Raw genomic sequence first — 27,948 nt, forward strand, 5'->3', positions numbered from 1 at the left:
TTGGCCATTGTGGAGAGGTTGGAGTCTGTTTGATTGAGTGTGTGGACAGGTGTCTTTTATACAGGTAACGAGTTCAAACAGGTGCAGTTAATACAGGTAATGAGTGGAGAACAGGAGGGCTTCTTAAAGAAAAACTAACAGGTCTGTGAGAGCCGGAATTCTTACTGGTTGGTAGGTGATCAAATACTTATGTCATGCAATAAAATGCAAATTAATTACTTAAAAATCATACAATGTGATTTTCTGGATTTTTGTTTTAGATTCCGTCTCTCACAGTTGAAGTGTACCTATGATAAAAATGACAGACCTCTACATGCTTTGTAAGTAGGAAAACCTGCAAAATCGGCAGTGTATCAAATACTTGTTCTCCCCACTGTATGTGGCGTCGTCAAAGATGGAATCTTTGCTATCGTCAGTTTATTCCAAGATCAGCATGCAGCTGGAGTGCTTCAAAGTCCCTGTGATAAGGTTAGCGATAAACAAGTCCAAACTGAACAGAACTACACTCTCTTCTACCATTGTCTTAAATATATTTAATGGTCTCGTTGCAAAAGCTAAATTGTCGCTAGTGAACTTTTTTATTTTTATTTTATTTCACCTTTATTTAACCAGGTAGCAAAGATTATAGCAAACACCACAGAAACGGAATTGGTGCTCGCTAGCTTTGCAAATTCAGCTATTGTTGGAAGCCAGCCAATATGAAACAAACTATATTAAAATTACGAAAGGTTGCAGCATATGTTGTGTAAATGGTGTACTCATACAGCTGTCAACTCTTGTCACTGCAATCCGTTTCACATTTGCTAGTTACCTTTTAGATCGAAGCACATATAGAATGATAGAAGATAAGATGATAGAAGCCCATCTCCTACTGTAAATAACCTACACACTGTGTATTGTGTGTAGCCAGCCAGCCAGGTAGAAAAATGGCAGAAAAAAGAAAAAAGACGGACATCAGAGTATTTTTCAGTACACCAAAACGCAAAGTAAGAACCCTAGTAGCCTAATATCTCAAAGACTAGTTGATACAATGTTCATAAGAAAGAAGTGAAATGCTAATGGCAATGTTTCACAATGATGTCATTAGGCAGAGCAGGCAACAGATGGCACACAGACAGCAGAGTTGGGGACAGATATGCAGGGACAGACTGGCAGAGACAGGGAGTCTCAGGTAAGTTTGTTGAGTCTGTGTTTGGCAACATTATGAAAGGTTCTCAAATTTTTTTTTGTAAAATAGGGACATAATTGGAAAATGCCATGGATACCCCCACTCTCAACTTAAACTGGTGACTGAACTAAGATTTGTTTAAGGCTGTTGTGATTAATTGTGTAGTTTTGGGTACCGGTAGTTACGAGTACGGCAAACACCTTATTTATTTTCTAGGACAGACTGAGTCAGTGAGGGTGGTGAAAGGGAAAGAGCCAGGGAGAGAGACTTCAGAGAACAATGTCACAGCCACGGCAGGACCAGGTGTCACCCTTGTTGCCAGCAGCACCAGTATAGGGGACAGTGGCACAGCATTGTCCAGTTACCTCAGTGATGGCACAAAACTATATCAGCCACACCCACAATTTATAGAACCGCAAACTCTTGCCAACAGAGTGTTGACGTTTCAAGAGAGATGGTTTTGCGATTTCCCCTGGCTACATTATAATCCATCAATAAAAGGAGTGTTGTGTTTTCACTGGAGCCAAGGGTTTTCAAGCCAGCCATCTTTTGGCCAAAGAGCAGATGCTGCCTTCATTAGTGCAGGATTTAGGAACTGGAGAAAAGCCATTGAAAAATTCACAGCACATCAAAACTGCCAAACCCACCGCCACTTTGTAACTGTAACAGCACACCAGCTAAATCCAATCAGTGTCCAGTTATCCAGCGCGTGGGGTAAACAGCAGGAGGACGCAAGGCATTGCTTGATGAAAATTGTTAGTTCGGTGCGGCATGTAGTAAGACAGGGACAAGCCTTTAGAGGCCACACGGATGACAGTGGGAATTTATACCAGCTTTTGAAACTTAGGGCAGAAGAGGATGATCCCATTTTACTGAAGTGGTTAACAGAGCGTACCACAATGTACAAAGGCCCCAAAGCACAGAATGAAATTCTGAACATCATGGCCAATACAGTCATTCGAGCCATTGCAGCTGAGATTAGGTCTCTTCCGATTGTACAATTTTCAGTAATTGTTGTTGGTACTCAAAATGTCTCTGGTGCTGAACAGGAGAGTGTCTGTCTGCGTTATGTTGACCATGACCTTGTCCCTCACAAGGAGTTTATTGGGCTATACAGGGTGTCGGAGACAACAGGCGAGGGCATTGCGAAAGTGGAAACTGATGTGTTGTTGAGGCTCAATTTGCCCATGTCTGGCTTACGTGGGCAGAGTTACGATGGTGCCTCAAACATGGCAGGAAAATACACAGGTGCACAGGCAATTGTGAGGAGGCAGCAGCCATTAGCCCTCTATGTACATTGTGGAGCACACAGTAAATCTGATTACACAGGCTGGCTGCTCAGCCCCCCACTGATCCGGGATTCCCTTTCTTGGGTCCATCAGTTAGGTGTCCTCTATGGCCAGTCAGGAAAGTTTAAGAGCATGTTTGAATCAATTGTCACGTCCAAAGATACAAATCTGACCACCCTGAAACCCCTATGTCCAACAAGGTGGACTGTGCAGAATACTCCTATTAGAGCTGTGCTAGGGCAGTATGAGCGGGTACTAAGCAGCCTAGAGGAGATGGCAAAATCTGCATCCAAGACAGCTTCAACTGCCAGTGGCTTATTCGAGCACTTCAGCAAAGGCAAGACTGTGCTGGGCCTCACACTTGCCTCTGCTGTTCTTGGAGAGCTTGAATGTCTAAACATATCACTGCAGAAGAAAACTCAGACTGTCTCTGGTATGCAGGCTGCAGTCGAGTGTGTGCGGTCATCTCTTAGGGGCAAGAGAAATGACGAAAGCTACCTTGCACTGTATGAGAAAGCAACAACATTGATTGACTCTATTGAATCCATTGAGACGCACTCAAGACGATTTGCTGGCAAAGCAGTGGATCACTATAGGGCAGAATTTTTTAGTGTTGGATGGTGTGGAGGTTCAGTTTGGCGACCGTTTTGACCAGGACAGTCTAAACGTCCTGCAAAAGTTGGAAAGAGCACTTCTCACGGGGGAGTTGGATGAGTCTATATCAGTACCCAGAGGTGAACATAGATTCTCTTTCAGTGCAGATCCCTCTCTTTCACAACAAATACCCCTGTAGCAGCAGTGGAGAGGCAGCAGATGTCCTCAGGAGGCTTCCAGTGGAGGTGCGGGGGTTGTTTGACCAAGTTGAGGTGCTGATCAGAATTTTGTCTGTGGTGCCATTGTCTTCATGTGAGGCTGAGAGGAGTTTCAGTGCACTCCGCAGGTTAAAGACTTGGCTACGGGCTAGCATGGGCCAAGAGAGACTGAACGGCGTAGTTGTCTGTAATGTACATAAAGATAGGCTGGACAGTCTCAAGAGGGAAAATATCTGCCAGCAATTTGTTGGATCCATTGAAACCCGCAAACATATGTTCAGTTCTTTTGTTCAGTAATGTGTATAGCAGTGGTTCTCAACCTTTTTGGGGGTACTGGAACCCCTGCATATTTTGAGGCAAGGCAGGCAAGGTTTTGAGCGGTCCTCAGGGACCTCCACCCCCTCTATATTATATGTAAAGTTACTGGAAACCTTGTGGTACTGAATACGTTCATTACATTTTTTGATTTCACTGACCCCTTTCAATTACACCATGGACCCCTGTTTGAGAACCCCTGGTGTATAGTATGATATTTGTTCTTTTGTTTAGTAGTTTTCAGTTTTTAGTACATGACTACACTTACTAATTATTTATTTAATGTTATTTTATTTAAAATTGCATACTTTGTGTGACATACTTGTCCATAGCTGCTGTTTGAAGAGTTGAGACACTGACTGAAGGATATTTTGTTTGATTTATTTGGGTTATTCATTGAAGTAGTTATTTTGCTTTTAGAACTGTACTTATTTGTATCTTTTTCTTCTTGTAAAACTATTGTAGTAGACTCAGGCCAGTGGAGACCAACTTTGTGATGGTTCTCAATGGAGATTATTTTAGACGAGATCACACCATGTTCATTGTATTTACGAAAACTGCACCCATACAGTGTACAGTACCATTGTCACATACTGGCCTTTCTTGGTATTGCTGGTTGTAAGTACAAATACCTGCATACATACTGGACTGATAAGGAACACTGCTATAACTATTATTATTAGTAGTATTATAATGATTTAAACATTTGAACAAGTTGGGACAACCCGTCAGTTAACTACTGTACCTATCAATTATCCAGTAGTAGTGATTATGGTTCCTCAATATACATTTAACATATTACAACGTAGGCTATGTGTTACAGCACTACTTTTGGTGTCCCCCTCAGGAATTTCTCTTGAGAAAATTGTCCCCTCCAAAGTTGATATCAGATTTTCGCCCCTGGATCCGTAGCGCAGAGAAGTTAACCCAGAAAATCTTAAGTCTTATTACATATACCGGGAAGAACTATTGGATATAAGAGCGACGTCAACTTACCAACATTACGACCAGGAATACGATTTTCCCGAAGTGGATCCTCTGTTTTGGACCACAACCCAGGACAATGGATCTAATCCCAGAAGCCGACCCAAAACAACAGCGCCGCAGAAGGGGCAGACGGAGCGGCCTCCTGGTTAGGCTCCGTAGACGTGCACATTGCCCACCGCTCCCGAGCGTCTCTTGACAACAAGGTAGATAAAATTCGAGCAAGAGTTGCCTTCCAGAGAGACATCAGAGATTGTAGATGGTTCTCCAGAGATGCTTCTCCATGCATCGCGCCGACAGAGATAATCACCTCTCTGGGAAGAGGAAGGGCGGGGGTGTATGCTTCATGAATAACAACTCATGGTGTAATCATGACAACATACAGGAACTCAAGTCCTTCTGCTCACCCTACCTAGAATTCCTTACATTGAAATGCCGACCATATTACCTCCCAAGAGAATTCTCGTCAGTTATCGTCACAGTTGTGTACATTCCCCCTCAAGCAGACACCAAGACGGCCCTCAAGGAACTTCATTGAACTATATGTAAACTGGAAACCACATATCCTGAGGCTGCATTTCTTGTAGCTGGGGATTTTAACAAAGCAAATTTGAGAACAAGGCTACCTAAATTCTATCAGCATATTGATTGCACTACGCGCGGGGTAATACACTCAATTTTACATTTAAGTCATTTAGCAGACGCTCTTATCCAGAGCGACTTACAAATTGGTGCATTCACCTTATGATATCCAGTGGAACAACCACTTTACAATAGTGCATCTAACTCTTTTAAGGGGGGGGGGGGGGGGGTTTAGAAGGATTACTTGATCCTATCCTAGGTATTCCTTAAAGAGGTGGGGTTTCAGGTGTCTCCGGAAGGTGGTGATTGACTCCGCTGACCTGGCGTCGTGAGGGAGTTTGTTCCACCATTGGGGTGCCAGAGCAGCGAACAGTTTTGACTGGGCTGAGCGGGAACTGTACTTCCTCAGAGGTAGGGAGGCGAGCAGGCCAGAGGTGGATGAACGCAGTGCCCTTGTTTGGGTGTAGGGCCTGATCAGAGCCTGAAGGTACGGAGGTGCCGTTCCCCTCACAGCTCAGCTCAATCACTGCTACTCTAACTTTTGCTCCTACGTCTTATAAGCAGAAACTCAAACAGGATTTACCAGTGACTAGAACTATTCAACGCTGGTCTGACCAATCGGAATCCACGTTTCAAGATTGTTTTGATCACGCGGACTGGGATATGTTCCGGTCAGCCTCAGATAACATCGATTTATACGCTGACTCGGTCAGTGAGTTTATAAAGAAGCGCATTGGAGATGTTGTACCCACTGTGACTATTAAAACCTACCCTAACCAGAAACAGTGGATGGATGGCGGCATTCATGCAAAACTGAAAGCGTAAACTACCGCATTTAACCATGGAAAGATGTCTGGGAATATGGCTGAATATAAACAGTGTAGTTATTCCCTCCGCAAGGCAATCAAACAAACGAAATGCCAGTACAGGGACAAAGTGGAGTCGCAATTCAACGGCTCAGACACGAGACGTATGTGGCAGGATCTACAGGAAATCACGGACTACAAAAAGAAAACCAGCCACGTCACGGACACCGACGTCACACTTCCAGACAAACGAAACACCTTCTTTGCCCGCTTTGAGGATAATACAGTGCTACTGTCGAGGCCCGCTAACAAGGACTGCACCCCCCCCCCCCCTCTCCTTCTCTGTGGCCAACATGAGTATAACATTTAAACGTGTTAACCTCTCAAGGCTGCTGGCCCAGATGGCATCCCTAGCCGCGTCCTCAGAGCATGCGCAGACCAGCTGGCTGGTGTGTTTACGGACATATTCAATCGCTCCCTATCCCAGTCTGCTGTCCCCACATGCTTCAAGATGGCCATCATTGTTCCTGTACCCAAAAGGCAAAGATAACTGAACTAAATTACTACCGCCCCGTAGCACTCACTTCTGTCATCATGAAGTGCTTTGAGAGACTAATCAAGGATCATATCACCTCCACCTTACCGGCCACCCTAGACCCACGTCAGTTTGCATACCGCCCCAATAGGTCCACAGATGATGCAATCGCCATCACACTGCACACTACCCTATCCCATCTGGACAAGAGGAATACCTATGTAAACATGCTGTTCTTTGACTACAGCTTAGCATTTAGTACCATAGTACCCTCCAAGCTCATCATCAAGCTGGAGGCCCTGGGTCTCAACCCCGCCCTGTGCAATTCGGTACTGGACTTTCTGATGGACCGCACAGTTGGTGAAGGTAGGAAACAGCATGCTCAGCCCCCTCCTGTACTCCCTGTTCACCCACGACTGCATGGCCGTGCACGCCTCCAACTCAATTATCAAGTTTGCAGACGAAACAACAGTAGTGGGCTTGATTTCCAACAACGATGAGACAGCCTACAGGGAGGAGGTGTGGGCACTGTAGTGTCGGGAAAACAACCTCTCACTCAACATCAACAAAACAAAGGATATGATTGTGGATTTCAGGAAACAGCAGAGGGAGCACCCCCCTATCCACATCGAAGGGACAGCAGTGGAGAAGGTGGAAAGTTTGTTTAAAGTTCCTCGGCATACACATCACAGACAAACTGAAATGGTCTGGCTGATACCCCAGTAAGCACGGGAAAGGAGAAAGGTTAGTGGCGGAGTGAGTTTTGGGCCATCTCTGCCCAGGGGATGAACGCCGCCCACTCCCCCGGCCGGACCTGGCAATATGACCGCAGAAACCTACCCACATCCTGGTTCACTCTCTCCACCTGCCTGTTACTCTCGGGGTGAAACCCTGAGGTGAGGCTGACCGAGACCCCCAGACGTTCCATGAACGCTCTCAAGATCCTGGACGTGAACTGGGGACCCCGATCAGAAACTATGTCCTCAGGCACCCCGTAGTGCCGGAAGATGTGAGTGAACAGGGCCGCCGCAGTCTGTAGGGCCGTAGGGAGACCTGGCAAAGGGCGGAAACGGCTGGACTTAGAAAACCGATCCACAACGACCAGGATCGTGGTGTTGCCCTGTGAGGGAGGAAGATCCGTCAGGAAGTCCACCGACAGGTGCAACCACGGCCGTTGTGGAACAGGTAGGGGTTGTAATTTCCCTCTGGGCAGGTGCCTGGGAGCCTTGCACTGGGCGCACACCAAGCAGGAGAAAACATAAACCTTCACGTCCTTGGCCAAGGTGGGCCACCAGTACTTCCCACTAAGGCAACGCACCGTCTGATCGATGATGACCAGGATGACCAGAGGAGGGTGATGTATGTGCCCAATAGATCAAACGGTCGCAGACAGCAGACGGAACGTACAGGCGCCCAGCTGGACACTGGGGGGGGAGTGGGCTCTGTGCGTAACACCCGCTCAATGTCCGCATCCAGCTCCCACACCACCAGTGCCACCAGGCAAGAGGCCGGAAGTATGGGAGTGTGATCCATGGACCGCTCCTCTGTGTCATACATCCGGGACAGTGCGTCGGCCTTAGCATTCTGGGAACCTGGTCTGTAGGATAGAGTGAAAACAAAACGGGTAAAGAACACCTTGCCTGGCGAGGGTTCAGTCTCCTTCCCGCCCGGATGTACTCCAGATTGCGGTGGTCAGTCCAGATGAGAAAAGGGTGTTTAGCCCCATCAAGCCAATATCTCCAAGCCTTCAAAGCCTTGACAACAGCCAACAGCTCCCGGTCCCCCACATCATAGTTTCGCTCCGCCGGGCTGAGTTTCTTCGAAAAGAAAGCACAGGGGCGGAGCTTTGGTGGCGTGCCTGAGCGCTGAGAGAGCACGGCTCCTATCCCAGCCTCGGATGCGTCCACCTCCATTATGAATGCCAAAGAGGGATCCGGATGAGCCAGCACGGGAGCCGAGGTAAACAGAGCCTTCAGGTGACCAAAAGCCCTGTCCGCCTCAGCCGACCACTGCAGCCGCACCGGTCCCCCCTTCAGCAGTGAGGTAATGGGAGCCGCTACCTGACCAAAACCCCGGATAAACCTTCGGTAGTAGTTGGCAAAACCCCAGAAACCGCTGCACTTCCTTTACCGTGGTGGGAGTCGGCCAATTACGCACGGCTGAAATGCGGTCACTCTCCATCTCCACCTCTGACGTGGAAATGCGGTACCCTAGGAAGGATACAAACTGTTGGAAGAACAGACATTTCTCAGCCTTGACGTACAGGTCATGCTCGAACAGTCGATCAAGCACCCTGCGCACCAGTGACACATGCTCGGCGCGTGTAGCGGAGTATATCAGAATGTCGTCGATATACACCACTACACCCTGTCCGTGCAGGTCCCGGAAAATCTTGTCAACAAAGGCCTGGAAGACTGATGGAGCATTCATCAACTCGTACGGCATGACGAGGTACTCATAGTGCCCTGAGGTGGTACTAAATGCCATCTTCCACTCGTCCCCCTCCCGGATATGCACCAGGTTGTAAGCGCTCCTGAGATCCAATTTTGTGAAGAAGCGCGCCCCGTGCATTGACTCGATCACACTGGCGATGAGAGGCAGCGGGTAGCTGTACCTCACAGTGATCTGATTGATCCCTCGATAGTCAATACACGGGCGCAGACCCCCATCCTTCTTCTTCACAAAAAATAAACTCGAGGAGGCAGGTGAAGTGGAGGGCAGAATGTACCCCTGCCCCAGGGATTCGGAGACATATGTTTCCATAGCCACCGTCTCCTCCTGTGACAGAGGATACACTGACTCCTGGGAAGTGCTGCGTCTACCAGGAGATTTATCGCACAATCCCCCCGTCGATGAGGTGGTAATTTAATCGCCCTCTTCTTACAGAAGGTGAGAGCCAAATCGTAATATTCTGAGGGGATGCGCACGGTGGAGACTTGTTCTGGACTTTCCACCGTAGTCGCACCGATGAAAACCCCCACACACCTCCCTGAGCACTCTCGTGACCACCCCTTGAGAGCCCTCTGTTGCCACGAAATAGTGGGGTGACACGATAGTGCCCTGCCTGCTGCCTCGACTCCTTGAGGAACCCCCCCGGCACCGACCAGCAGTGTGCCCTCTGCGGCCACAGATGGTGCAGGGAATGGCCCCTTCTCCGGACGCCCTTAGTGCAGCACCTCCCAGCTCCATGGGCGTCGGAGCGGAGGTGCTGGGGGATGGAACGGACAGGTCCCGATCCGGACGTCCCCGGGCAGTCAGTAGGTTGTCCAGCCAGATGGACAGGTCCACCAGCTGGTCCAATGTGAGGGTGGTGTCTCTGCAGGCCAACTCCCGACGGACGTCCTCGCGCAGACTGCACCTGTAGTGATCAATCAGGGCCCTGTCGTTCCATCCCGCGCTGGCGGCCAGGGTCCTGAAGTCCAAGGCGAAATCCTGCGCGCTCCTTGTCCCCTGCCTCAGGTGGAACAGACGTTCACAACTCTGCGTAATGGTCCAACGCCGCGTCTCCCTCACTCCATACGGCGTTGGCCCACTCCAGGGCTTTGCCTGAGAGGCAGGAGATGAGGGCGGACACGCTCTCACGCCCCGAAGGAGCCGGGTGGACGGTCGCCAGGTAGAGCTCCAGCTGGAGTAGAAACCCCTGACATCCGGCAGCCGTCCCATCATACTCCCTCGGGAGTGCGAGTCGAATCCCGCTGGGACCAGATGAAAGAGGGGTAGACAGTGGGACCTGCTGTAGTGGGGCTGGTGCAGGCGCTGGAAATCCTCCTCCTCTCTCCCAACGAATCATCGTCTGCAGCACGCGATCCATGGCTGTGCCCAGATGTTGCAACATGGTCGCGTGCTGCTGAACGCGCTCCTCCACTGCAACAGGGAGGGCGTCTGCTCCTGCTGACTCCATTCTTTGGGTGAGTGATTCTGTAACGGTCCTATGTGTAGATGGTGTAGGGAGTCAGGCGCAGGACAGCAGATATGAGTAATTGAAATACTTTTCTCAAAAAATACAAATATACAAGGCAACAATGATAGCCCACAAACACGGACCGAATTACAGCAAACAATCACTCATGAACACAACATGGGGAACAGAGGGTTAAATAATAAACAAGTAATTGGTTGAGTGAAGCCAGGTGTGATAAGACAAAGACAGAACAAATGGAAAATGAAAAGTGGATCGGCGGTGGCTAGAAGGCCGGTGACTTCGACCGCCGAACGCCGCCCGAACAAGGAGAGGGACCGACTTCGGCGGAAATCGTGACACCTTTAGATTTGTGTGTATTAGGTAGTTGTTGGGAAATTGTTAGATTACTTGATAGATATTACTGCACTGTCGGAACTCGCATTAACATCTACTAACCATGTCTATGTGACCAATAAAATTTGATTTTGATTTAGATACAACCATGAAACCTTCAACACAATAAATTCATTTGACTTGTTTTTTGGACCTAACTTGCTTACCACTTTTTCCATGTGGTTTCTTCCTTTACAGACTCCATGAAATGACAACCGTGTCCTAAATATTTGGTCAAATTATACATTTAATGGATTGTTTCCTAGAAACAAGCGTGGTTCAATTTACCCCTATGGCTCAACTCAGCCCACTATCCCCTAAGTCTTACAATAAATGTATCTAATTCAGATGGTTAACAAAAGCCATCTGAGGACAATGATAATTAAATCTCCATCACATAGTGGCAGAGCATTCAACCCGTGTGGTCTCTTCAGACATTTAACAGTGATACTGGCATGGCTAAAGCCCCTGCTACGCCTCAGCGTTGACTTTTATAAAGAGCTCATCAAATCAGACTAGAGGGCCAATGTAGAGGAATAAACTGACAGGGCCAGGGAGGTTGCTGGGGGACAGGCAGCACCAGGGACAGGCACTGAAGTAAGTCAATGGACTTACTTTGGCACAATGACTTGCTGACAAAAACGACTTTGTCTGAATTAGTTTTTAATTGCGGGATAACGGCTCATCTGATAACTCAGGAAATGTGAGTGTTCTCTAGTGGTAGTGTACCTTGTTTCAGTTGAAAGGCAAGGCTACCGAACCCAAGACAAGTCGAGGAACCTACTGTAGTCTGTTGATTAGAATGTTCGTTTTTTTGGGGGGTGGGGGTCTGATATTTATTTCCTGGATTGAGCTATTGTACAAATCCCCCAAAGTGTGTGTATATATCCTATCAAATGAACATATCTCGGAATCATCAAAGTTATCAAGACGGACAAGACAGGGATGCCCTTTGTCTAGATATTTACTTTCTTTAGCCACAGAACCCCTAGCATCAATAATTAGAACTCATGGCTCAATCCGGGGCGTAGCGATTGGTTCAGATCAATGTGTGATATCATTGTATGCAGATTACATTTTACTTTACTTATCTGAACCAGAACAATCTCCGTCATCTATTTTATTACTGTTAGATACACGTGGTGCTGTATCAGGATTCAAAGTGAATTGGGAGAATTTCTAATTATGACTTCTCAAGTTTAGAAAGTAAATGTAATTAAGTGGAAATTAACAAAGAAACGTATGAAATACCTGGGTGTACCGATACCATGCAATCTGGAGGAGGCATATAAAATCAATTACTTTCCTTTTAAAAGATAAGATTGAATCCGATGTTCAGAAATGGAAATATCTCCCTATTTATTTGTTAGGTAGGTTCAACATAATCAAAATTAATATATTACCAAGGTTGATGTATTTATTCCAGGGCCTGCCAGTTTCAATTGCATCCAACTTTTAAAAATAAAATAAATGGCCTGCTCTCCAACTTTATTTGGAATGGAAAGAGCTAGAGACAAATTGACTGCTTTACACTCACCCTATAAATCTGGAGGTTTTGGACTACCTCATATGAAGATGTATTACTGGGTTGCACAACTGCGTTCACTTAAACAATGGACAGCAGATCATCCTTGTGCATGGAGGAGTGTCAAAGCCACAAAAGTAATACCGTATGATCTAAAATATATGAACTTCTTTGGGTCCAAGTTGTTGAAGAAAAAAACAGACAATCCAATGATTCTCAATTCCATTTGTATTTGGGAAAATGTACATAAATTCATAAGGTGGAAAGAACCAACATCGCCAGGCACCCCTATTTCGAATAACCCCACCTTACCTCCAGTGTTTAATGACAGCACCTTGAAGTCCTGGTTTCAAAGTTGCATCATGAATTTGTGTACTGTGTACTGGTGCATGGGTCAGCTGTTTGTTCACCTGCAACCACCCGCAATTGCTAATCCATCTGCAACCGTCCGACTATACAGTGCCTTCAGAAAATATTCATACCCCTTGACTTATTGCACATTTTCTGTTACAGCCTGAATTCTAAATGGTTTACAATACCTAATAATAACAAAGTGAAAAGATGTTTTTATATTTTTTTGCAAATGTATTGACAATGATTTACATTATTTTTTTAACTTAAGTATTCACACCCCATAGTCAATAATTTGTAGAATCACCTTTGGCAGTGATTACACCTGTGAGTCTTTCTGGTTAAGTCTCTAATAGTTTCCCACTCCTGGATTGTGCAATATTTGCCCATTATTCTTTTCATAATTCTTCAAGCTCTATCAATTTGGTTGTTGATCATTGCTAGACAACCATTTTCAGATCTTGCCATATATTTTCAATTACACTGAACAAAAATATAAACGCAACACAATTTCAAAGATTTTACTGAGTTACAGTTCATATAAAGAAATCAGTCAATTGAAATAGTTTCATTAAGCCCTAATCTATGGATTTCACATGACTGGGAATACAGATATAGTATGCATCTGTTGGCCACAGATACCTTACAAATAGGTAGGGGCTAGGATCAGAAAACCAGTCAGTATCTAGGGTGACCACCATTTGCCTCATGCAGCACAACACATCTCCGTCACATAGAGTTGATCAAGCTGTTGATTGTGGCCTGTGGAATGTTGTCCCACTCTTAAATGGCTGTGCGAAGTTGCTGGATATTGGCGGGAACTGGAGCACACTGTCGTACATGTCGGTCCAGAGCATCACAAACATGCTCAATGGGTGACATGTCTGGTGAGTATGCAGGCCATGGAAGAACTGGGGCATTTTCAGCTTCCAGGAATTGTATACATGAGGTTATGGCATACTGAAACATGAGGTTATGGCAGCGGATGAATGGCATGACAATGGGCCTCAGGATCTCATCACGGTATCTCTGCATTCAAATTGCCATTGATAAAATTAAACTGTGTTCATTGTCCCTAGCTTATGCCTGCCCATACCATAACCCCACCGCCCCCATGTAACACTCTGTTGACATCAGCAAACCTCTCACCCACACGTCGCCATACATGTACGACAGTCTGCCATCTGCCCTGTACAGTTGAAACCGGGATTCAACCGTGAAGAACACACTTCTCCAGCATGCCGGGGGCCATCGAAGGTGAGCATTTGCCCAACAAAGTCGGTTACGACGCCGAACTGCAGTCAGTTCAAGACCCTGGTGAGGACGACAAGCATGCAGATGAGCTTCTCTGAGACGGTTTCTGACAGTTTGTGCAGAAATTCTTTGGTTGTGCAAACCCACAGTTTCATTAGCTGTCTGGATGGCTGGTCTCAGATGATCCCACAGGTGAAGAAGCCGGATGTGGAGGTCCTGGGCTGGCGTGGTTACACATGGTCTGTGGTTGTGAGGCCGGTTGGATGTACTGCCAAATTCTCTAAAATGACATTAGAGACGGCTTATGGTAGAGAAATTATATTAAATTCTCTGGCAACAGCTCTGGTGGACATTCCTGCAGTCGGCATGCCAATTGTACACTCCCTGAAAACTTGAGACATCTGTGGTATTGTGTTGTGACAAGATTATTGTCCCCAGCACAAGGTGCACCTGTGTAATGATCATGCTGTTTAATCAGCTTCTTCATATGCCACACCTGTCAGGTGGATGGATTATCTTGGCAAAAGAGAAATGCTCACTAACAGGGATGTAAACAAATTTGTGCGCCCAACTTCAGAGAAAAGCTTTTAGTGCTTATGGAAAATGTTGGCTATCTTTTATTTCAGCTTATGAAACATGGGACCAACACTTTACATATCACGTTTATATTTTTGTTCAGTGTATGTTCGGCTATGCACCTTTAGTAAAATAACCAAAGCCCTTGCTGTTTAATGTTATCTGCAGCTATTCTCCCAGTCACTTTGACTGAGAACACAGTCAAAAGACCTCTGATCTGCAGAACAGTGGCATCATATAGCTAACCCTCTGGGTGAGAATTCACAACAACACTCCAGTTGAAAATAGAGCATGATTGAAAGGGAATTCTCTTTGAGGCAGGGAAACATGAAGTTATGAGATGGATGACCCTCGGGTCATAATGTGGGCTAATTCTGCGTCCATCTGGCATATGCTGAGCAGAAACCTTTTAGCTGCAAGAATAGGATACAACTGTGGGTGAAGGAATGAAATCCCTGATGAGTGCTAATTCAGAGCGCTTAGTGCAGATGCAATTAAATGCTTATGTCACTTTGGCATTATTATTGAAATGAAAGTCTTATAAAAACAGGTTAGGCGCCTGTTACCTGGGACAGAGTCATATTCTGTTATCTCCCAGATTAGTTGTGCCACGTTATTGCTATGCATGGTACGTGAACAATGGGCCAGCGGTGAGAGACAGGCATACTGTACATACCTCTCTGACCAGGCAAATTGTTTTAATGATGTCTCTTACGTATAGGCACAAGTGTTTGTATGATCTGCATAGGGATGAATCAATGATGTGATACCTGCACTATGCTGGTATAAGATAGACAATTCCTCACGTCAGGTATCATGTGTGTGCTCACAACACAGGCTTGTGAACACAGAAGCAGCAAGAGATCCCCCTCCAGACTGAGACAGATAGAGTGCTCCATTACAGACAATTAAAAAACACACTGGTCTCAGGGTCACTTTCAGGGTATTTGCTTCAAGAGATAGAGAATCCATCCAACCACCGGGAGAGCGAAAAGGGAGACCTATCAGGCCCAGTGAACAAATCTTTCTAGCACAGACACACACACTCTCTCTTTCTCTCAGTCCCTCTCTTTGTCCCCCTATCCCCAGACTCTCTCTCCTTGGCCCAGCTTTTAAGAGCCGTGCTCCTGTCTGTGGAGAGGTTTTGTTCTGGGTGACAGAGCTGGGTGTCATAGATAGAGGGATCTCCTTAAACTGTCAGAGGGAGAGAGAGAGGGGGAGTGAGATGGAGGGATGGCCACTCTTTTCACTCTGAGTATGGATGGCTCAGAGGGCAGGGAATGGGGTGAAAAATGGATGACAGTGTGGAGAGGAGAGGTACTGGAGGGAGAGAAGGCCTCCCTGATGTACTATTTGAATATGCAACGTTTTTCATTTCTCAGCTATTTCAGTGTCCAACTTTGCCTCTCGCTCAAAATGAGAAGTAGCTGCCTGCTATAGTGAACATAAATAAACATGTAATATATTGCATTGTACTGTATAATCCCAGAGGAGCATACAACACATTGTCTTGATACAGAATGCTTTTACAAACAGTTTATGATTGTGTCCTTATCAAATAATTTCTGAACTCTAACCCTACTCCAAATCCCACAATTGTGTACCAGCTGACCCTGCCTCATTCGTGTTCAGCGTGGTTAAGTGAGAACTATTGCATCTGCTTTGTGGATAGCTCATTCTGCAGAGAGGCTGGGTGGATGGATAGGGAAGAGAATCACTGTTAACACTACGCCCTTCCAAAATGAAACAATTAGGCCTGAGGGAGAGGGGCTTTTTACCACATGATTTTCTGTCTATGGTCACCACAGTGGGCATGATTAATTAACTTAATGCTCTTATTCATCCTTCCTCTTTACCTCATTGACACAGCCCCCTAAGGGGAGCTATTCACATTGAGGCATCCTTTATGAATGACTGAACACAGAGGATACTCTCCCTCTCTCTTTCTGTGGGCATACAGTAGCTGTGTGTGTGGGCCAGGGACAGCCAACCTGGACTCAGGAGTAGACGTAACATAGTAAATGTAAATCCAGGACACTCCAATTAGTATGGTATGTATTCATTTCTGAATGTCCATTATCCATTTTGTATTATATGTTACAATTGATTTTGGGTTAAGGTTAGGAGTTAGGTTGAAAAGTTAAGGTTAGGGATGAGATTCGAACACGCATCCTTTGAGTTGCTAAACGTTTGCGTTATACACCCACCCAGCCACACCGACCAACCACTCTAGTTTTGCTTTTGCATTAAGTAACCTTCTGTCTTATGTAACCATACCATACCAAACGTAACATATCATACTAATTTGAGTATCCCCAATGTATATTTACTATGTTAGGTCTAGTCTATGAGACCAGTCTGGCACAGCAGGCACTTTCTGAGACCGAATCCGTGTAGAACATTGAAGTAAATTAGGACCTTCACAATTTATTAAATGTTTTCTTGTGATTACTCCCCTCTCCTGTTCATCAATAACATATTCATTGATCAATTCTAGAGAGTCTAAGGAACACTATAGCTATGTAAATGTGGGACAAAGAACCTCTGCATAACAATCACTATAATATTTTTTCTATATAACAATCTTTATATATCTTTATATAACGATCAATAACATTGATGTTTTCTGTCAGATAACCTAATGTACAGTAGGCTAGCCACAGTGCCAGTCTCCTGTGGTGTTGTAGCTAGCAGTTCCTCTGAGATAATTGGATACTAGTGGACTCCAGCAGTGCCACCAGCTGATGAAGTGGTGTATGGGCTACAGAAGCGTGCAGAGTGACAGGAGATAGAAATAGCCAAGAACAGAAGCCTCGGATCTCTGCTGTAGAGCAACAACTACCAGAGACCTCCAAGGGACTCCTGTTTCACTTACCAACAAAAATCACCATCCGACATCTGCTTTCTCCAATACAGCCAAATGAACCAGAAATGCGTCCCAAATGGCACCTTATTACCTTGTTAGTGCACTACTTTACAACCATAGGGCTCTGATTAGAAGTAGTGCACTATATAGGGAATAGGGTGCCATTTGAGATGCAACCCAGGAGTCAAATGCTGACAGGGACATGTCTCAGTACACAGAGATCACTCTGCTTCTGTGGGTGGCAGGAAAACATAATCTTATCATACACAGAGAGAACGTGAGGTGGTTGTCTGGTGGGTTGACTTGATTGGTTGTTATCATACTTGCCTGAAATTTACTGGAAACCATAGATGAAAAATAACAGTATGAGTGAAAATATAAAATGCAATTCCCTTGTTTATCAGCTATACTAGGGGGATTCAGAGGGGCTTGTTCACCTAAAAAAATAAGGAAGAGACAATAATCTCAAAAATTCTCCCTGTAACATTACACGTGATAATAAGCAATGTGGTCATAATGGCATACCAGTATTTTTTCCTGTCCAGTTTCTATTTCATGTTCTGTCTATGGTTGGTCAGGGAAGGGAACTCAGTTGTGTTATACCATGCCTCAGATGTAATGTTTTCCTCAAACACAAAGATCAGTGGATATAAAATGATCTGAATAAGCTGGCAGCAGGTGGGGGGGCTGGGGGCACCAATGGCATCTTGATTCGATTAATCATCACAGTCCCATATGGCGGTTAAGCATGGAGCTCCCATCTGGCAACGTGCTCCTTGTAACATCGCTAGTGAGTACTATCAAAAGAAAAAGCCAGAGGCACTCCCAATCCCTCAAGCACCACATCTGCAAGGCCTATGAATAGTTGACGTGCTCAATCCCCCTGAACCAGGGTGTCAAAGCTTCAGCAGCATATTCACTCTAACAGTTCTGTACGCTTTAAAGGAAATTGGCCTCAGCCCAACTGCTCCACAGGCCTGCATGACTTGAAATATGACAAGGAAAGTTTTGCGGGAAGTTTCCAGTCCCTTTGCTCACTATTTGAAGCATAATGATAATGCACATACAGTTGTGCTTATGCATGGGATGGCAGAAACACAGAAATGCCTGAGGAGCATGTGTAATTTGAGTGTGTGGGTATTAATCTGGACCACTGGGAATTTAATCTCACTGTGCTGGAAGTCAGAGGACATTGCTGACTAAGTAGCGGATTACATGTATGATGTTCAGAAGAATAGGATATGAAAATAACTGAATTAATGAACCCACTATGCACTTTAGTGCATCAACAATAACTTGATCCCAAAGCACATCATTCAATGTCACTATTAGAGATCATCTTAGGCCCAATGCAGCCGTTTTTATATCAATATAAAATCATTCCTGGGGAACAATTAAGTACCTCACTGTAATAGATTTCCATTAAAATTAGCAAAAACTTTTAGCAAAAAAACATTTCTCAAGCAAGAATTTTAGGGTGAGTTTCTTTTTCTCATTCTGCTTTCTTGAATGCTACATTTCCATGTTGCTTTTGAGTGGTTTGTGGAGAATGTGCTGAGACTGGGAGGTGTAGAAAACTCTCCTGTGAGAGGCATCTGCTGTGAAGAAGCATCTTGCCTTTAATTCAGGAGCTGTTTTCACCCTGCCCACACAAAAACATCTCGTTAGAAGCACAACCAATGGATGGAAGATACACAAAATTAGAGCAGGGGGAAATGACAGCCACCACAGTTATGTATAGGATAACATCTCACATGCCACATTGTTCTGCCCTCAAAGCATCTGATATGTCTGCAAATCAAAACAATTTGGAACCTCAGTTGTGTGGAAGCACAGGGAAAATGTCTTAATCTGAACAGCACACAACCCCCAGCAGGGTGGGACTACTGGGATAACAGGATCCCACTGTGATTACATGGAGAAATTGTCCCTGAGCCCAGCCAGGTCTGTCTGGGGAGCTGTGGCACTAATTGACCTCTTACAGTGTCATTGGATGTTTCTGAATGAATAACAGGATTTAGATTTATGACCAAAGCCAATAGAGTAATCGTATAAAACCTCAGGCCCTCTGAGTCGGCGTCTTATTGGTTTAATTTCATTAATCCAAATGCTTGCTTTTCCCCCATGTTTCAACTCACTGTCCAATTGGCTTGTTCAGATGAGAGAGAGAGTAGATAAGATATTGACTTCTTAATCCTCTATGATAATAATGATAACAGCCAATGTGTCCCTCTGTCGTACCATGTCATTGGAAATTCAGAGAACAGCATCTGTAATCCCCACTTGGATCACTTGAGTGACCCTGTAGATTGGTTGCTACGGCAGGCAGCCAGCTGGTGTGATAAGGAAGATAACAGTGAGACCTATTATTATGGTAAAGGACATTTTTATCTGTTTTGCTATTTGAATTTTATTGCTGAGCATGGTGCCAACAGATTAGATATTTCTGCTTTACATTCCCAAAAGCCAGGCAGAAAGGCAAGTCCTTTGCTAAGTGTTCTGTTCCAGACAAATGTGCTATGAATTATCTTACAAACACCCATAAAATTGTCTGCAGTCTTCTTGACAATCTGGCCATATTAGAGCCAATGGTCTTAACCAATTCCATTTAAGTTCTTTCCAGTCATGTCCCCAGTCTCCTGCAGTTACCTTCTTATTCATCTTCTCCCCACTATCCTACTGTATCATCTAGTTTCTCCTCCTCCCTTCTCCTCTCCTCTCTTTACACATCCCCTCTCTCCTCAGCTCAGAGATAGGGATGCAGGGACCGTGGCCATGCTGCCGGGTTAAACCAGGTCAGACCACTCAACCAGACTGGAAACGAAGCGTGGCACAGCAGTCTGACAAGCTTCTGACTTTCCAAATGCCTCTGTTCCAGGCGAGATGTCCCCCTGGCTAATGCGTGACCTTCCCTCCAGAGTTGGTTGGTACAGCACTGCAGTTATTTATCTCGATGCTTCTCTGCCTCTCTGTGTGTCCCCCAGGAGCTCTCTCAGCTCTGTCTTAAACACCACTTCCACTTTGCATTTCATATCTGGTCTTATTATTGTCAGCAATGTAGAGAGAATACCTAATTTCTAGTGCACATATATCTGTGAATACATTTTCTCAGTCAGCTCCATGACTTTCAAGCAGTGATTTCTAGAGCAGTGTAAATTGTCCGGTGGCCATTTGATTAATTGTTCAGCAGTCTTATGGCTTGGGGGTAGAAGCTGTTAAGGAGCCTTTTGGTCCTAGACTTGGCACTCCGGTACCGCTTGCCGTGCTGTAGAAGAGAAAACTGTCTATAACTTGGGTGACTGGAGTCTCTGACAATTTTATGGGCTTTCCTCTGACACCGCCTATTAAATAGGTCCTAGATTGCAGCAAGCTTGGCCCCAGTGATGTACTGGGCTGTGTGCACTACCCTCTGTAGCGCCTTATGGACAGATACCGAGCAGTTGCCATACCAGGCGGTGATGCAACCGGTCAGGATGCTCTCGATGGTGCAGCTGTAGAGCTCTCGACCCACTCCACTACAGCCCCATCAATGTTAATGGGTGCCTGTTCGGCCCGCCTTTTCCTGTAGTCCACGATCAGCTCCTTTGTCTTGCTCACATTGAGGGAGAGGTTGTTGTCCTGGCACCACACTGCCAGTTCTCTGACCTCCTCCCTATAGGCCGTCTCATCTTTGTCGGTGATCAGGCCTACCACTGTTGTGTCGTCAGCAAATTTAATGATGGCGTTGAAGTTGTGTTTGGCCACGCAGTCGTGGGTTAACAGGGAATACAGGAGGGGACTAAGTACACACCCCTGAGGGGCCCCAGTGTTGAGGATCAGCGTGGCAAACGTGTTGTTGCCTACTTTTACCACCTGGGGCGGCCCGTCAAGAAGTCCAGGATCCAGTTGCAGAGGGAAGTGTTTAGTCCCAGAGTCCTTAGCTTAGTGCTTCGTGGGCACTATGGTGTTGAACGCTGAGCTGTAATCAATGAACAGCATTCTCACATAGGTGTTCCTTTTGTCCAGGTGAGAAAGGGAAGTGTGGAGTGCGATTGAGATTGCATCATCTGTGGATCTGTTGGGGCGGTATGTGAATTGGAGAGGGTCTAGGGAGTCCGGAAGGATGCTGTTGATGTGAGCCATGAACAGCCTTTCAAAGCACTTCATGGCTACGACGTGAGTGGCATGGGACGGTAATCATTTAGGCAGGTTACCTTCACTTCCTTGGGAACAGGGACTATGGTGGTCTGCTTGAAACATGTAGGTATTACTGACTCGGTCAGGGAGAGGTTGAAAATGTCAGTGAGACACTTGACAGTTGGTCAGTGCATGCATTGAGTACATGTCCTGGTAATCCGTCGGGCCCAGAGGCTTTGTGAATGTTGACCTGTTTAAAGGTTTTGTTCACATTGGCTACCGAGAGCCGTATCACACAGTGATAAGGGAATTATATGCTTAAAGGTAATGAGTAAAGAATCCCACCCTGAAATGTAACTATTAGTGATTATTAGTTTATGTAGCATGTATAATGAATGATTAAAGTACTAAACGTAAGTCCAATAAGGTTTGGGAGAGAAATGTTTGTGTGTGTGTCTAAGAAAATACCGAGAACAATTCAACTGTGTTTGACCCGACCTGGCTAGAACTCTGAGAGACTTATGAGCGCTCTCATGAATAAACTGTACGAACCTTTTGCATAAGCTGAGTCTTTGCCTAATTATTATTAAACCCTGGGTCTTACAAACCTCGGGGATTGGTCAAAGCTTATTGATTGTTAGTTATTATCATTGGGATTGAAAATTCTCTTGACACACAGTCATCCAGAACAGCTGGTGCTCTCGTGCATGCTTCAGTGTTGCTTGCCTCGAAGCGAACATAAAAGGCATTCAGCTCGTCTGGTAGGCTCGCATCATTGGGCAGCTCGCGGCTGGGTTTCCTTGTGTAGTCCGTAGTAGTTGTCAAGCCCTGCCACATCCGACAAGCGTCAGAGCCGGTATAGTAGGATTCAATCTTAATCCTGTATTGATGCTTTACTTGTTTGATGGTTCGTCTGAGGGCATAGCGGGATTTCTTATAAGCGTCCGGATTAGTCTCCCGCTTCTTGAAAGCGGCAGCTCTAGCTTTTAGCTCGATGCGGATGTTGCCTGTAATCCATGGCTTCTGGTTGGGATATGTACGTACAGTCACTGTGGGGACTATTAAATAGTAGGCTAGTGGTATTGTGTAGTGGTTACACTTTGGGGGACAGAAATTGCCTTATTCTTAAGACAACCATTTATCCCTCAATCTTTAAACAGTTACATTAAATAGCACATACTTTGTTATATAATGTCCATAGTTTTGTTAATTGAATTAAATACATGTACACAGATACCCATTTTTGGCCTAGTCCTTTTTTTCGCTGTCCTTTATTGAAATCCTTAGGGAAAAAAATAGCTCATGTTGTCGCTGTAACAGTGTATCACCCTCACAAACTATCATGTTATCACATAACACCCTCGCTGCAGACAAAACACTCTTTTCTCCAACTCTATTTCCCCACAGAATAGTTCATTAGATACTACCATGGGCTCCCGAGTGACGCAGCGGTCACTTGGGCACTGCATCTCAGGCACTGCATCTCAGTGCTAGAGGTGTCACTACAGACTCTGGTTCAATCACGGGCTGTATCACAACCAACCGTGATCGTGAGTCCCATAGGGCGGTGCACAATTGGCCCAGCGTCATCTGGGTTAGGGTAGGGTTTGGTCAGGGTAGGCTGTCATTGTAAAATAAGAATTTGTTCTTAACTGACTTGCCTAATAAAAATAAATACAAAAATACATTAATTACCCTGTTAACTAAATAGCCTCAGGTCCTACATATGGACCCCATCTCCCACATGATGTGTGACAGTGCTATTGATTCAATTTAAAATACTTTATTGGCATGGAAAGTTTTACCACTTACATTGCCAAAGCATACAATGGATCTTGCTGTTGCTATTGATCTTGCTCTCTGAACATTGCTGTACGTAACAAAAGACCCAACTCTAGCTAGCTGATGCTGTTTTCCCAGACCCTGTGACCTCCAATGGAAAAAACTCTGGCTACGCTGGTGAGTTTTCACTGGGCTTAGGGGTTGGATTCTTTGTCAAAATGATTTTTCCAGTGAGTGAGGGGAATCCGTCGGGACAGTTTGGCCTGCCAGTAAATGTGTGTGTGGGGCTTGGAAAACTACAGAGGCAGGCTATGAGTAACGGCTGTAACGACCGTTGAACAGCACAGACATGTCTGAAGCAATTAATACTGTATCTGGTAAATTACCTTAGTTTAACCTGGAAAAATAGTATTTGTGTGGAACCATATGACTACCATTTGGATTATGTAGAGGAACAGCATGCATATATTTGGAATGCACATAGTCACACGCAGATATGCCCTCACAAACACACACACACACAGTTTCCCGGTTAACACCCTGGAGGATTAGAGCTGGCAGTGTGCCGACATGGCTCTGTGTTAAATCTTTACATTAACAGGCTTTATCCACATAGGCAGGGGGGAAGGGAGGGAGGCGAGGAAATCCATGGCTCTCCTTTTCTCTCACACACTAATAGTGTGAGCAGTAGGGCTCTCCAACCCCTATTCTCTAGTTCATATCTGACCATTATACTGTGACCGAATCTTCACCCCACACTCTGAACCTCACTGTACAGTATTGCCTACTGTTTCACTATGCTCTACAGTCTACAGTTCTTTCTGCTCTACAGTTCTTTGTTTGCATGAATGGGATTTTTCATATGGACTCTTTCACTCCATTACTCCCAGCCTCGCTATGCTTTTTTGGAATAAATGGCGCCGAAGAGGATGGCTGATGTTTTACATGCCCATAATCAGTTGTGCTATTTTGTTCGTTTTTTTGCGTTGTTTGTAACTTATTTTTTGTACTTATTTTGTACATAATGTTGTCTCTTATGACCGAAAATAACTTCTGGACATCAGAACTGGGACTACTCACCACGGACTGGAAGAAGCTTTTCCTTTAACGAGCCCGACGAGAAAGATATACAGGCCCAGATACACGTCATTTGTGTGAAGAAAAGGAGGAAAAGAAGACGCAGTCATTTTTATCACTATGTCACATGTGCAACCAGAGGAAAAAAAACTCTAGACCACCTTTACTCCACACACAGAGATGCATAATTCTATCCTCCTGATCCTCCATCAAACAAGCAAAGTGTCAATACAGGATTAAGATTGAATCCTATTACACCGGCTCTGACGCTCGTCGGATGTGGCAGGGCTTGAAAACTATTACGGACTACAAAAGGAAACCCAGACGCGAGCTGCCCAGTGACGCGAGCCTACCAGATGAGCTAAATGCCTTTTATGCTCGCTTCGAGACAAGCAACACTGAAGCCTTTCACGAGAACACCAACTGTTCTGGAAGACTGTGTGATAACGCTCTCGATAGCCGATGTGAGCAAGACCTTTAAACAGGTCAACATTCACAAAGCCGCAGGGCCAGATGGATTACCAGGACATGTACGGACCAACTGGCAAGTGTCTTCACTGACATTTCCAACCTCTCCCTGACTGAGTCTGCAATACCTACATGTTTCAAGCAGACCACCATAGTCCCTGTGCCCAAGAAAGCGAAGGTAACCTGCCTAAATGATTACCGCCCCGTAGCGCTCATGTTGTGCTTTGAAAGGCTGTTCATGGCTCACATCAACAGCATCCTCCCGGACTCCCCAGACCCACTCCAATTCGCATACCGCCCCAATAGATCCACAGATGACACAATCTCAATTGCACTCCACACTGCCCTTTCCCACTTGGACAAAAGGAACACCTATGTGAGAATGCTGTTCCTTGATTACAGCTCAGCATTCAACACCATAGTGCCCACGAAGCTCATCACTAAGCTAAGGACACTGGGACTAAACACCTCCCTCTGCAACTGGATCCTGGACTTTCTGACGGGCTGCCCCCAGGTGGTAAGGGTAGGCAACAACACGTCTGCACGCTGATCCTCAACACTGAAGCCCCTCAGGGGTGTGTACTTAGTCCCCTCCTGTACTCCCTGTTCACCCACGACTGCGTGGCCAAACACCATCACAACGATGAGACGGCCTATAGGGAGGAGGTCAGAGAACTGGCAGTGTGGTGCCAGCACAACAACCTCTCCCTCAATGTGAGCTTGACAAAGGAGCTGATCGTGGACTACAGGAAAAGGAGGACCGAAATCAAATCAAATCAAGTTTATTTTATATAGCCCTTCGTACATCAGCTAATATCTCGAAGTGCTGTACAGAAACCCAGCCTAAAACCCCAAACAGCAAGCAATGCAGGTGTAGAAGCATGGTGGCTAGGAAAAACTCCCTAGAAAGGCCAAAACCTAGGAAGAAACCTAGAGAGGAACCAGGCTATGAGGGGTGGCCAGTCCTCTTCTGGCTGTGCCGGGTGGAGATTATAACAGAACTATGCCAAGATGTTCAAAATGTTCATAAGTGACAAGCATGGTCAAATAATAATCATGAATAATTTTCAGTTGGCTTTTCATAGCCGATCATTAAGAGTTGAAAATAGCAGGTCTGGGACAGGTGGCGGTTCCATATCCGCAGGCAGAACAGTTGAAACTGGAATAGCAGCAAGGCCAGGTGGACTGGGGACAGCAAGGAGTCATCATGCCCGGTAGTCCTGACGTATGGTCCTAGGGCTCAGGTCCTCCGAGAGAGAGAAAGAAAGAGAGAAGGAGAGAATTAGAGAGAGCCAAGATTTTCAAAATGTTCATAAATGACAAGCATGGTCAGATAATAATCAGGAATAAATATCAGTTGGCTTTTCATAGCCGATCATTAAGAGTTGAAAACAGCAGGTCTGGGACAGGTAGGGGTTCCATAACCGCAGGCAGAACAGCTGAAACTGGAATAGCAGCAAGGCCAGGCGGACTGGGGACAGCAAGGAGTCGAACCGAACAGGCCTCCTTTAACATCGACGGGGCTGTAGTGGAGTGGGTCGAGAGTTTCAAGTTCCTTGGTGTCCACATCACCAACAAACTATCATGGTCCCAACATACCAAGACAGTCATGAAGAGGGCACGACAAAACTTTTTCCCCCTCAGGCGACTGAAAAGATTTGGCATGGGTCCCCAGATCCTCAAAAGGTTCTACAGCTGCACCACCGAGAGCATCCTAACCGGTTGCATAACAGCCTGGTACGGCAACTGCTCGGTATCTGACCGTAAGGCGCTACAGAGGGTTGTGCGTATGGCCCAGTACATCACTGGGGCCAAGCTTGCTGCCATCCAGGACCTATATAATAGGCGGTGTCAGAGGAAAGCCCATAAAATTGTGAAAGACTCCAGTCACCCAAGTCATAGACTGTTCTCTGCTACTGCACGGCAAGCGGTACCGAAGCGCCAAGTCTAGGACCAAAAGGCTCCTCAGCAGCTTCTACCCCCAAGCCATAAGACTGCTGAACAATTAATAAAATCGGCACCGTAAAATTTACATTGACCCCCCCCCTCCCTTTTGTACACTGCTGCTACTCGCTGTTGATCATGCATACTATGCATACTCACTTCACCCCCACCTACATGTACAAATTACCTCAACTAACCTGTACCCCCGCACACTGACTCTGTACCGGTACCCCCTGTATATAGCCTCATTATTGTTATTCTTATTGTGTTACTTTTTATTATTACTTTTTAGCCTACTTGGTAAATATTTTCTTTGATTTGATAATAGATAGAATTACTATTGAAATTGGACAACAAGAATAGGAAACAGCTAATTTCTTCAGGTGGTTCTGTGAGTTGACAAAACAAGCAGAGATAGTGCTTTCAGATATCATGGCAGTATTTGTTCTTTGCTTTGAAAGGCTGGTCATGACTAACATCAACACCATCATTCCAAACACCCTGAACCCACTCCAATTTGTGTACCACCCCAACAGATCCACAGATGACGCAATCTCTATTGCACTCTACACAGCTTTTTCCCACCTGGACAAAAGAAACACCTACGTGAGATTGCTGTTCATTGACTACAGCTCAGCGTTCAACACCATTGTGCCTTTCAAGTTCATCACTAAGCTAAGAACCCTGTGATTAAACACCTCCCTCTGCAACTGGATCCTGGACTTCCTTACGGCCACCCCCAGGTGGTGAGGGTAGGCAACAACACATCCGCCACGCCGACTCTCAACACCGGGGCCCCTCAGGGGTGCATGATTATTCCCTCCCCCGTCCTGTACTCCCTGTTTACCCACAACTGCGTGGCCGAGCACGACTCCAACATCATCATTAAGTTTGCAGACGACATGATGGTGGTAGGCCTGAAAAATGTTTGTATGATACCCATCAAGGACAAGACTGGCGAGGCTACGTCCAAGGCGATGATGAACATCTTCAACACCCACGGTGCTCCTAAGGTCATCTTGCGTGACCAAGGTCGTGAACTCTGGAACAAGATAATAATAATAGGCTATATTCTGTCACCAACTATATAAATAGCCAAGTTTATTTACTGATGTGCAATTTTCTTCAGACCAACAAAGCCTTGTTCGAGGACTGGGGGGGTGAAGCACCGCGTCTCCGCTGCATATCATCCAACAGACTAAAG

The 27,948-nt window shown here is 45.6% G+C and overlaps 1 long non-coding RNA gene across 5 annotated transcripts in view; it reads left to right on the forward strand.

Annotated features, from left to right (window-relative positions):
* Nucleotides 1-227: 227 nt before the first annotated feature.
* Nucleotides 228-27,948, forward strand: part of LOC139545312 (uncharacterized) — a 29,861-nt gene continuing 2,140 nt past the window's right edge. Inside the window, exons 1-2 of one of the 5 annotated variants that reach the window (XR_011669033.1) lie at nucleotides 228-986; nucleotides 1,088-27,948. This is a non-coding gene — a long non-coding RNA (uncharacterized lncRNA). The other 4 variants (XR_011669034.1, XR_011669036.1, XR_011669035.1 and 1 more) reach the window with 4 other exon arrangements.

Source organism: Salvelinus alpinus, chromosome 19 (assembly GCF_045679555.1).
Source record: "Salvelinus alpinus chromosome 19, SLU_Salpinus.1, whole genome shotgun sequence".
Classification (NCBI taxonomy): Eukaryota; Metazoa; Chordata; class Actinopteri; order Salmoniformes; family Salmonidae; genus Salvelinus; species Salvelinus alpinus.